The sequence below is a fragment of the Euphorbia lathyris genome, chromosome 4 (assembly GCF_963576675.1).
Source record: "Euphorbia lathyris chromosome 4, ddEupLath1.1, whole genome shotgun sequence".
In the NCBI taxonomy this organism is placed as follows: Eukaryota; Viridiplantae; Streptophyta; class Magnoliopsida; order Malpighiales; family Euphorbiaceae; genus Euphorbia; species Euphorbia lathyris.
The window spans coordinates 62688187-62699174 of NC_088913.1; positions in this window are offsets into that span (position 1 = coordinate 62688187).

Below are 10988 nucleotides of genomic sequence, written 5' to 3' on the forward strand. Positions count from 1 at the left end.
TTACCACGCGAACGAGTAGGTATGGGATGGCACAATCGCAGGAAGGGACAACGAAAGCAAGCAACTTTTTTCCTCAAACAAATTTGAAAGAAGAAGAGATTTCGTCTCCTCCCCCCTAATATTTATAGTTGGGGGAGGAATCAAGGCGCCGACACAGTTGTAACTTTGCAATTAATTCTTACGGCGCACGAGTGATTAAAGCACATCCATCAGATTCAGACTCTCAGGTAGCAGCTCTGGCAGAAAAGCTTGATCTTGTCCTGGCTGAGATGAAAAAGTCCGAACCAGCACCCGCGCCAGTCTTCAAATGCGAAATCTGCGTGGGAGAGCATAGAAGCATAGAATGCCCCATAGTGCTAGAGCAAGTCAATTACATGAAGCATAATGGACCTTACCAGAACAATTACAACCCCGCCTGGAGACAAAATCACCCGGGGTTCAGTTGGTCCAACAATCAAGCAGCTTTGGGACCGCCTGGATTTCAGAATTCCAATCAGGGAACCTCCTCAGCACCACCTCAGCAAAATCAGAACCAATACCAAAAGAAGAAAGACACCCTGGAAGATAAGGTGGATGCCATGATAAAAGTATTGGGAGCGATAGACGGGAGGGTCTCAGGAATGGAAACTCGTATGGTACAGAATGAAGCTCACACGAAGCAGTTGGAGACGCAGTTGGGGCAAATGGCAAGAAATAACTCTGAACGTCCTATGGGACAACTACCCCCAAACAGTGAGCAAAATCCGAAGGAAAGGGTCCATGCCATCCAACTTAGAAGTGGCAATCAGGTAAGAAGCGGCTTAGGAGACTCGGTCGATGAAATTGCGACGCTCGAGTTGTCTCGGTGAGACGCCATAGTGTCTCGGCGAGACAACCCACCGTTGGAGGCGTCTCGGCGAGACACTATAGTGTCTTGGCGAGACAACCCCTCTGGGTCGCATCTCGCCGACAAAATCTCCCCAGTCGCCCCCGCTCCAGATCAGGTAAGTGTCCCTAACCCTAAATTGTTTGCAGACCCAAATGTTCAGCCTACTAAGGTACCCCTACCCTATCCAAGTCGCAAGACTAAATTAGATAAGGAATATGCAAAAATTTTAAATGTGTTTAAGAAAATTGAAATTAATCTTCCCTTTCTTGAACTACTTGAAAACATGCCTGTTTATGGGAAATTCCTTAAGGAGCTAATTGATAGGGGTCAAAACCCCTATCTTTGGGTACGGTTTTAGGACGGGTTTTAGAGTTATTTGGTTAATAAGCGAGCAATTCTCGCATTTAAATCCTTTTGTGTGAGTTAGTTAGGAATTGGAAACGTTCTATTTACTTTTCATCGTTTAGGCTCGTTTTATGACCAATTTAGGCAAATACGGCCGAAATAGCATGCATAGTAGAATTCCGTTATCTTTTGAAGCTAATTGGTCCGTCAAAAGTCGCACCAAACGAAGCGTTTGCTCAAAATAGGCGATTGACGGATCAATTTGGCTTTTGGACTAATGTTTTCTGGAGTTTTTATGCGTGTGCAGGTGTAAGTTCGGACGAAAAAGGGCATAGAAGTCACTCGGCATGAATCAAGCACGCTTCGGGCAAAAACGCTCGGCGAGCAGGGCCCCACGGGCCATTTCTGCTCGCCGAGCAGGCCCCTGGAGGCCTGCTCGCCGAGCAGGGGGCTGCTAGGCGCGAGGAGTCCTGCTCGCCGAGCAGCCTTCCCTGCTCGGCGAGCAGCCCTGCGGGAATTGGTCAAAAAGACTAATTCCGCCCCCACGAAGCCACGTTCGGCCCCACGTCTTCCTACACCAACAAGGACACGAAAATAGGTCAAAACGAGGCCCGAGACGCGTCTATAAATAGGATTTTTCCATTGTAAATTAGATATCTTTTTCCTTTGTAATTTTCTTAGCTTTTCACCTTGAGAAATCCTCTCCACCTCCTCCATATCCTTCAAACCTCCATTGAAGATACCTCCGAAGCTCCATTCATCGAGGATTGCTCAAGCTTCATCCTTAAATCCTAGAAAGATGCCTGCATTGGTAGACAGGTTCCCTGAAAGGGATTTTTCTTCTTTTACATTCTGTCTAGCCTCTGATACATGCTATGAATTCTAGGTTTATTGTAACTTCGTGACAATGTTTCCATCTTTGATATATATTATAGTTCTTGTTTATTCAATTGTTTTGATGTTTTAATCTTTGTCTTACGCTTTGTCTGATTGGTTTAACTCATTCGATAATCCCAAAATTAGGTTGGCACATATTGCGAGCTCAATCTGACCTAGTCAGTGCCTATAGGATTGACGACCCTATAGAAGATTAAGCCCAAATTACTGAGCCTTAGAGCTAGTTTCGGCCTTACAAGGGAATCACGAACTAGGGACTTTAGGAGGATAGGTCTGGTTAATCGCCTTGGACACAAGTGACTTAGGTTTCAAATCAATTGTTTAAACATTCTATTTTCATTATCATCTTATCCCTTCATGTTCCTTCGGTTAATTGCATTGGTAAAAGATCACTTAGGGGTAGAGTAACTTAGTTAGGCGTAGAATAACTTAGCTAGAATTAGATAACTTAGCTAGGATTAGTATAATTCAACCTAGGAGTAGATTAATTTAATCAAACAAACTCAAAACCCCCTAAGCCTAGATAACATCCGAGATCGAGTAGCTCGGTACTTGCAGAAATAAATCCTGTGGACGATAACCTGGACTTAAACCAGATATTTATTACTTGATAACGACGGGGTACACTTATCCCTTAGTGAGTTCTCATCTCAACTTATGTGAGGGCGCATCAAGTTTTTGGCGCCGTTGCCGGGGATTTATTTCTTCTGCAATATCGAACCAAAGGTCGATTTGTTAGTTTAGGCATTCCTTTGTGAATATTTTTGTTTATATCGTCTATACTTGTTGATATATAATTTCTTTATACTTTTCTATACTTGTTCATATCTATATACTGTTATCAACTTTTGTGCTAGAACTTCACTTTTTCTCAGCATTCTCTGATCAATGAATTGGCAAGAAAAAGTCGAGTGGCAAGCTCAAAAGTTTACTATCCCATCAAGACAATACATTCATGCCCTGGAGAATGAGGCTCCCAATCCCTCCATGGCCGACTTAAATGAGAAAATGGATATCTTGATGGCGAAACTGAGCCTCAACACCAATGAAAGTGTAAGTTTTGTGGGTAATCACCAAAGGTATAATTCTAACCCCAATTCCTACAGCTTTTATGGTAGTGATTGGAGGAGACCTCAACACTCAAATATGTCCTACGGGAACCCTAACATGTTGAGGCCTCCAAATAGGTTTGTTAATGAGCACAGGGAAAACGAATTGGGAATGTTCCCTTACGAGCAAGCAAGCCAAGTTCCTCCACAGCCCTCTAGCTCATGAGATGAGGTGCTGTCCCTTTTGAAAGGAATATCAGCCCGACTTACAATCAATGAGGAGGTTTGCAAGGACTTGAGCAACCAATTGGCTCAAATAAACCATGAGATGCAAGAGCACTCCCGAGATGCCCTCCCAAGCATAAAGGAAAACATAGAAATCCCACAAAGGGAATCAGCTCAAGCCATCTCTTTGAGGAATGACAAAAAGGTAGAACCAAGTCCACTATCACATGCATCACTCGAGGTAAGTGAGGAACCAGAAACGGTAAGCAACCCCGGTTCAAAATCTGAAATTCTAAATCATGTGATAGAGATAAAAGATCAAATCAAAACTTGTGTATCTCAACTACCTTTTCCTCAAAAATTAGAAAAGTTTAGGTTTGCTTCATGCTCAGAAGTTTTCATTCTCTTCGACCTACCAAGAGAATCCAAAAGGGAGCAAACCAAACTTTTTCATAATATGTTTAAATTCGACCTCCTGCTTTCATTAAACTTATTAGAGGCTCTTAATCCGTTTTGTAGGTACGGGTTATTTCTCAAGGAGTTCGAGTTCCTAACGCGAGTAGAAGCTTACACCTAGGAAGGAACTCCATGTCGAGCTAACCGACTATAAAGTAGCGCTTCTTGGGAGGCAACCCAAGTTTGGATTAAACTTTTTCTAGGTTTGTTTTTCTTTTTTCAATTATAGATTTCTGTTTTTAACTTTGGTTAGTAAGTTGTCTTCTCCACCCTAACTTTTTTGCACATGCGCTTGATGGTTTTAGATGCAATGTTGGAACTTATTGCATATTTTAAGTGTGAGGAGGAGGGGTAGACAAACTTACAAAAATTTGTATAATTTTTAAATTTTTGTTGCGTCGTGTCTAGTTTAGTTTTTCGTTTTTCGGGTTTTATTTATACATGTTTAGGACCTAAAACCGTGAACCTCCTTCGAATCCAAACTTCGTTATTTATACTTGAGGGCTGAGAACCGAATCTAATATTGCATGACAACTAGTTTAGGTGTAGGACACAATCCTTGTATCTGTAAGAGCATGAGCTAAAGTTTGCATTTAGACCCTACTTTTGAAGAAATGCTAAAATCATTACTTAGGTAGATAACTTAAGAATTGAAGGCATGTGATATTAAACTTGAGTTTGGGGAAAACTAGTAAACACAAAATTGAAACCCAAAGAATTGTGAGCTGAATTTGATCCTAAGAGCGAACATCAAAAAGCTCTTTTTCTTGACATTTTTGTGTGAATGCTTTGACTTGTGGAAGATTACAGATTTTGCACCTAATACTGTGTTGAACCTACATGCAATGATTTGAGATGATAAACGATGAATCAGCCCCATTAGAATTAACCCTTTTTCTTTACCTTATTTTTTTCTTTTTCATCCACTCTAGGAAGCCCCTTTGAGCCTACATCTTTGTAGTTTATAGATTTTTCTTTCGTTCTAACCTATTTTTGCAAACCACAACTTGGTTTGCTATTTAACCCAATTTATTTTGCAAAGCTCAATTAGAGCCTTTGTTTTCTAGCGCTTTATCTTTGTTTATGGCATTACAGTAGCAAGCCAAAAGGCTAAGAAGTGAATGAGCATCACTATCCAAAAAAAAATCAAAAAAAAGAAAAACAGAAAAAGAAAAAAAAAAGAAAAAAAAAGAGACGAGCAAAAGGGAAGAACTCCATTCCCCAGTTCTTAGAAAAATCAAAAAACGTCTCGAAGAAAACATCCCAAAAAGAAAATAATAAGGGATGAATAAAAAGCTCAGTCACTTTATATTTGCTAAAGCCATTTAAACTTTGTTTTTGTAGCGCTAGAACTAATAACCCTTGTTGTACCTTTAACCCTCTAACCACATTACAACCCCGATTAGAGGCTGTTTTTTATATCATCGGAATCATATAGCATAGTAGAGGAACGCGGATGAACGTGCAAAATCAACGTAATCCTAAGCAAGAACATAAGCCGAGAGTAAACACTTTAGCCACCAAAATTGTGTGAAATGAGTGAACTACCTATGGTGAGGTGTTTTACTTAGCGATCCCCTTAAACTCGTTTAATTGAACATGTGTCCATTTGCTTAAAACTATGACCCATGATAATTGAAATGCGGCTTTTGGATATCGTGTCTCTACTTTGTATTTCCGAATGCATGTAATTACAGATGCTCGAAATTGTGTCAAGCACCTAGTCAAACCGGGAGGTTTTCTTGCTTGCTTGTGATGGCGGGTTTAGTTTTTAGTTTACTTGGGGACAAGTAAAGTTTTAAGTGCGAGGAGGTTTGATAGGGGTCAAAAACCCCTATCTTTGGGTACGGTTTTAGGACGGGTTTTAGAGTTATTTGGTTAATAAGCGAGCAATTCTCGCATTTAAATGCTTTTGTGTGAGTTAGTTAGGAATTGGAAACGTTCTATTTACTTTTTGTCGTTTAGGCTCGTTTTATGACCAATTTAGGCAAATACGGCCGAAATAGCATGCATAGTAGAATTCTGTTATCTTTTGAAGCTAATTGGTCCGTCAAAAGTCGCACCAAACGAAGCGTTTGCTCAAAATAGGCGATTGACGGATCAATTTGGCTTTTGGACTAATGTTTTCTGGAGTTTTTATGCGTGTGCAGGTGTAAGTTCGGACGAAAAAGGGCATAGAAGTCACTCGGCATGAATCGAGCACGCTTCGGGCGAAAACGCTCGGCAAGCAGGGCCCCACGGGCCATTTCTGCTCGCCGAGCAGGCCCCTGGAGGCCTGCTCGCCGAGCAGGAGCCTGCTCGCCGAGCAGGGGGCTGCTCCGCGCGAGCAGCCTTCCCTGCTCGCCGAGCAGCCCTGCGGGAATTGGTCAAAAAGACTAATTCCGCCCCCATGAAGCCACGTTCGGCCCCACGTCTTCCTACACCAACAAGGACACGAAAATAGGTCAAAACGAGGCCCGAGACGCGTCTATAAATAGGATTTTTCCATTGTAAATTAGATATCTTTTTCCTTTGTAATTTTCTTAGCTTTTCACCTTGAGAAATCCTCTCCACCTCCTCCATATCCTTCAAACCTCCATTGAAGATACCTCCGAAGCTCCATTCATCGAGGATTGCTCAAGCTTCATCCTTAAATCCTAGAAAGATGCCTGCATTGGTAGACAGGTTCCCTGAAAGGGATTTTTCTTCTTTTACATTCTGTCTAGCCTCTGATACATGCTATGAATTCTAGGTTTATTGTAACTTCGTGACAATGTTTCCATCTTTGATATATATTATAGTTCTTGTTTATTCAATTGTTTTGATGTTTTAATCTTTGTCTTACGCTTTGTCTGATTGGTTTAACTCATTCGATAATCCCAAAATTAGGTTGGCACATATTGCGAGCTGAATCTGACCTAGTCAGTGCCTATAGGATTGACGACCCTATAGAAGATTAAGCCCAAATTACTGAGCCTTAGAGCTAGTTTTGGCCTTACAAGGGAATCACGAACTAGGGACTTTAGGAGGATAGGTCGGGTTAATCGCCTTGGACACAAGTGACTTAGGTTTCAAATCAATTGTTTAAACATTATATTTTCATTATCATCATATCCCTTCATGTTCCTTCGGTTAATTGCATTGGTAAAAGATCACTTAGGGGTAGAGTAACTTAGTTAGGCGTAGAATAACTTAGCTAGAATTAGATAACTTAGTTAGAATTAGATAACTTAGCTAGGATTAGTATAATTCAACCTAGGAGTAGATTAATTTAATCAAACAAACTCAAAACCCCCTAAGCCTAGATAACATCCGAGATCGAGTAGCTCGGTACTTGCAGAAATAAATCCTGTGGACGATAACCTGGACTTAAACCAGAAATTTATTACTTGATAACGACGAGGTACACTTATCCCTTAGTGAGTTCTCATCTCAACTTAGGTGAGGGCGCATCACTAATCACAAAAAAATGGAAGTTAGGGGACCATGAGACTGTAATGTTGAGCCAGGAATGTTCTGCTATGTTGAGCACGAATCTGCCAAAAAAATCTAAGGATCCTGGTAGTTTCAGCGTTCCTTGCACCATAGGTAGTACACATTTCAAGTATGCACTTTGTGATCTGGGTGCCAGTATTAATTTGATGCCACTCTCTATATACAAGAAATTGGGAATGGGAGATCCGAGTCCAACTTCAGTAACCATTCAACTGGCAGATCGCTTAGTACGGAGGCCAACCGGAATTGTCGAGGACTTACTCGTGAAAGTTGGCAAGTTCATCTTCCCTGCAGACTTTGTAATTCTAGACATTGAGGAGGATGATCAGGTGCCCATTATTTTGGAAAGACCATTCCTAGCAACAGGGAGGACACTGATCGACGTGGAAGAAGGGAAGCTGTTCCTTCGACTACACAATGAGAAAGTGGAATTCAGCGTTGTGAAATCAATGAAGTATCTGGTAGACACTTCTTCTTGTAATTTTATTTGTACTAACGATGTTATTGTTGAAGATGTCTTCCAGGAACATCAGGAACAAAGTCTAACACCTGCTGAGATCACAGTGCCAGAAAGTGAACTTATTGAATTAAGTGAGTTGGAAGCGGAAAGGTGTTATTGGATTCGACACGTTGAGGAGTTAGTAAGTAATTTTGGTTCCCTTCCAAAACCCTCCATTGAGGAACCGCCGATCCTTGACCTTAAACCATTACCTGTTCACCTTAAGTATGCATTTTTGCAACCACCTATGTCTTTGCCTGTAATTGTTTCTTCTGAGCTGACCAGGGATATGGAAGAACAGTTGATTGAAGTTCTGCGCACGCACAAGGGCGCTTTTGGTTGGCAGATGGCAGACATACATGGACTCAACCCCTCCGTATGCACCCATAGGATTTACATGGAGGACGAGATCAAACCAACTGTTCAACCACAACGACGATTGAACCCCAAAATGAAGGAAGTGGTGAAGGCTGAAGTGATCAAGCTCTTGGATGCAGGTATAATTTTTCCCATTTCTGACAGTCCTTGGGTTAGTCCTATGCAGGCGGTTCCTAAGAAAGGCGGAACTACAGTGATGTTAAATGAGAAAAATGAACTGATCCTTGTGAGGAAGGTGACTGGTTGGCATATGTGCATAGACTACAGGAAGCTGAATGACGCCACACAGAAAGACCACTTCCCACTTCCATTCATCGATCAGATGTTAGAGCGAATGTCAGGTAAGTGTTTCTATTGCACTGTAGACGGTTATTCAGGCTATATGCAAATACCGGTCGATCTGAAAGATCAAGAAAAGACCACTTTTACTTGCCCTTACGGGACTTTTGCATATAGACGAATGCCATTTGGCCTGTGCAACGCACCCGCCACATTCCAAAGATGCATGACAACAATTTTTAGTGATATGGTTGAGAAATTCATGGAGATATTCATGGACGATTTCTCCATATTTTGATCCACTTTTGAAAGTTGTCTACAAAGTCTAGAGTTGATGTTGAAACGCTGTGAGGACACTAGCCTAGTTCTTAACTGGGAAAAGTGTCAATTTATGGTCAAAGAATGCATAGTGTTAGGGCATAGGGTGTCTGAAAGGGGGATAGAGGTCGACCCTGCTAAAATCGAAGTAATAGATAAACTACCTCCCCCCTGTAATGTCAAAGCAGTTAGAAGCTTCCTGGGGCATGCAGGATTCTATAGGCGGTTCGTCAAAGATTTTTCCAAAATTGCTAGGCCTCTAACTCAATTGCTTTTGAAAGATGCCGATTTTGTTTTCACTGATGCATGCTGAGATGCTTTCAATGAACTTAAAAGTAAATTGGTGAAAGCCCCTATTATGGTTAGTCCAGATTGGGACAAGCCATTTGAGCTGATGTGTGATGCAAGCGACACAGCTGTAGGTGCATGCTTGGGTCAAAAGAAAGATAAAATTTGTCAGCCAATTTGTTATGCTAGTAAGACTCTAAACGAAGCTCAGGTAAATTACACAACCACAGAGAAAGAATTGCTAGCTATCATTTTTGCCTTAGACAAGTTTAGATCTTATCTTGTGCTTTCTAAGATTATTGTGTATACTGACCATGCTGCCCTGAGGTACTTGTTTTCTAAACAGGACGCAAAGCCTAGACTCATTCATTGGATATTGTTGCTCCATGAATTTGATTTAGAAATAAGAGACAAGAAGGGAGTCGAGAATGTGGTAGCTGACCATCTCTCCCGCTTGGAGAATAAGGAGGACGATATGATCCTCTCTGAGGACATCAAGGAATCCTTCCCTGATGAGAAGTTAATGGCAATTTTATCAGTACCTTGGTTCGCTGACTATGCTAATTTCATTGCAGGAAAGGTCATACCCCCAGATTTGAGCTATCAGCAGAGAAAGAAATTTCTACATGAGGCAAAACAGTACTACTGGGAGGACCCTTTCCTATGGAAGGTATGTGGCGACAATATCATTCGGCGTTGTATCCCTGAAAGTGAGGTAGAATCAGTTCTAGTCTTTTGCCATTCCAGAGAGGTAGGTGGGCATCATGGCCCGACCAAAACCGCAGCTAAGGTATTACAATCTGGCCTCTTTTGGCCCACTCTTTTCGCCGACGCTGCTAGATTTGTGAAGGCATGTGATAATTGCCAGAGAACTGGAAGTATATCAAAAAGACATGAAATGCCTCTTAGTCCTATTTTGGTCTGTGAGATATTTGATGTCTGGGGGATAGACTTCATGGGTCCTTTCCCCAAATCTTCTAACAATGAGTACATTTTGGTGGCAGTCGATTACGTATCAAAATGGGTGGAAGCTGCTGCTTTACCTAGTAATGATGCGAGGGTTGTGACTAAGTTCTTGCAAAAGAACATTTTTACACGTTTCGGCACCCCTCGCACCATTATTAGTGATGGCGGCTCACACTTCTGCAATAAGCTTTTCTCACAACTTTTGCAGAAATATGGAGTCACACATAAGGTGGCCACACCTTACCACCCTCAGACTAGTGGCCAGGTAGAAGTAACCAATAGAGAGTTGAAAAGCATCTTAGAAAAAACAGTGAACCTATCTAGGAAAGACTGGTCTTTAAAAATCGACGACGCTTTGTGGGCATACAGAACCGCGTTTAAAACGCCAATCGGCATGTCTCCCTACAGATTGGTGTATGGAAAGGCATGCCATTTGCCTGTAGAGCTAGAACACAAGGCTTTTTGGGCCACTAGGTTTCTAAACTTTGATAATAAGATTGTAGGTGAACAGCGGTTGTTGCAGTTGGACCAATTGGAGGAGTTCCGACTAGGAGCATATGAGAATGCCAAGATTTACAAGGAGCGAATGAAGAAGTGGCATGACAAGCGGATCATTAAGCGCAACTTTGAGCCAATGGACAAGGTTCTGCTATTTAACTCCCGGATAAAGCTGTGGCTTGGTAAACTAAAGTCCAGATGGAGTGGACCATTCTCCGTAGTACAAGCTTTCCCTTCTGGTATGGTTGAAATCAAAGACGATAAAAATCAGACGTTTCAGGTTAATGGTCAAAGATTAAAGTGCTATGATGACGGGCCTCGAGTAATCGAGCATCTACGTCTGGATGATCCGTCCTGAGGGAGAAGGACAATCTATAAGCTCCATAGACTATAAAATTAAGCGCTCCTGGGAGGCACCCCAGATTAGAACCTCTTTACATTACGTTTT